This window comes from Mandrillus leucophaeus, unplaced genomic scaffold, assembly GCF_000951045.1.
Source record: "Mandrillus leucophaeus isolate KB7577 unplaced genomic scaffold, Mleu.le_1.0 Scaffold359, whole genome shotgun sequence".
NCBI classification, from domain to species: domain Eukaryota; kingdom Metazoa; phylum Chordata; class Mammalia; order Primates; family Cercopithecidae; genus Mandrillus; species Mandrillus leucophaeus.
Genome location: NW_012103798.1, coordinates 3422373 through 3424410, shown reverse-complemented (window position 1 = coordinate 3424410; position 2038 = coordinate 3422373).

Genomic DNA, 2038 nt, shown 5'->3' with positions numbered 1-2038 from the left:
GTATCAATGAATGATCCTGTGAATCTTTAGCCCAGCATATGCTAGGACACGCTTAAGACTTGTACTAGCCCTTATATTTAGGTATATTTACCAGCCAACAAGATGATGCCATGTTTTCTGTCCCCTTCTACAGGTAACAATGTTCTTCTCACTTATCACCAATTTAAAAAATATGGTTAGTCTTAAACTATTTCAAAATAAAAAGTTATTACAAAAAAAAAAGTTGATGGTTGCTGTCTTCATCCATTAGGGCTGTTATAACAAAATACCTTATGCTGAATAATTTATAAACAATAGAAATTTATTGCTCACAATCTGTGGTCTGGAAGGTACAAGATCAAGGGGCTAGCAGATTTAGTGTCTGGTAAGGACCCAAACCCTGTTTTCAATGTGGCGCCTTGTTGCTGCATCTTCACGTGGTGGAAGGACTGAAGGGGGTGAACTCACTCTCTCAAGCCCTTTTATAAGGACGCGAATCCTGTCTATGATGGTGGAGCCCCCAGGACCTAATCACCTCCCAAAGGCCACACCTATTACTATTATCACCTTGCGGGTTAAGTTCTAACAAATGGATTTTGGAGGGACACCAACATTCAATCCATAGCAGTTATCATGGTCAGATTACTTCTTAATTATTATCATAAATAGAATAATTAATATAGTCCTAAGACAACATAATAAAAGTATATTATGTTGCATGTAAAAGTAAATGGTCCCTGCTGGTTCTGTCTCTTAGGGGTGGAAAAGAAGGCATTATCACGGCAATATCAAGTTCAATCACTAAATCCCATTCTTTCCCAGCTTGCTGAACTTTTTTTTACACAATTGTGGAACTCAGTCCAAGGTAAATTAATAGGTCCCATCTAACATTTTCTTGGCCAAACTGAGCTAATGTGAAAAAGATTAGTGTTTATTAATACCCACACATTCACTGTTTCTTTAATTAAAAGTTCTACTTCCTGTTGTTTCCTGAGAGCTTGCACTATTTTGAATTTATCACACCTCTCAGCCTTGAAAAATACAAAGATTTGATAAATCTAGAGATTCTCTTTTAACATGGCCAATTAAGAGAGAGAAAAGAGCATATTTTTTTGTATCCTAGTAACCCAGATAATAGTCATGCCAAGAAGTTTTCCTTTCATTCATGATATCCACTCTAATTACATGTTTAGATATTGGAGTGATCACCAGTTACCAACCGCTGTCTTGTTAGCAATGTTTTTATTGGTTATTTGCCTCTTTTCCATTGCATCCCCAAATTCCCTGAAGTACACCTTTCAAGTATTTGGGAATTTCTTTTCAATAACACTGTGTATCCAGAAATTCCATTTATACAACTTTAGCTCCCTCTATTGGCTCAATTATTTTCACCAGAGCAAAAAACAATAGCCACGGCATGGCCAGTTTCACACTCATTTGGGGGAAAAAAAAATTCTCTATTTTAAATTAGCAGACCAGACCCAAGGTCATGGTTCACAAATGGTTCCTCTTGTTACATATCTGAAGCCCTTAGCTATCTCACACCACAGGTACTCAGCTGATCAACCCAACACTGCAACACCATCTTGGTCCCTTCCTCTATGATAGGTCTGGAATAAAGTCATTAAATCTCCACCTTCTCCCCGCCATCGCTAATCTGCAAGGTGACTATATGGACAAATGTCAACAGCAAATTTGGGTTGATGGAGAGACCAATGACTCAAACTTCATGTGATTAAGTCAAACAATATTACAGTCAAGCTAAGTAATAGAGTTATCTAGGGCAGGCAGAGATACAAGTTTTCAAATTCTCCAATCCTCGCAAAGGAGAGGGGGCTAAAAATACCCTTGTCACTAAGCATCACAGAAAGACTGTCCTCCTTCAATTTTATGAGATTAGAGGGTTCTACATATTAACTAGTCTGGATATATGCCAGTGCTATATATTCATCTGGGACTGATGCATCTGATAATCTTGGGGTTATGCAATAAACAACGTGATTACAGAGCACAGCACGGTATGACATACTTAGGCGTTCACTCAGTTCTTGGTCTCTCT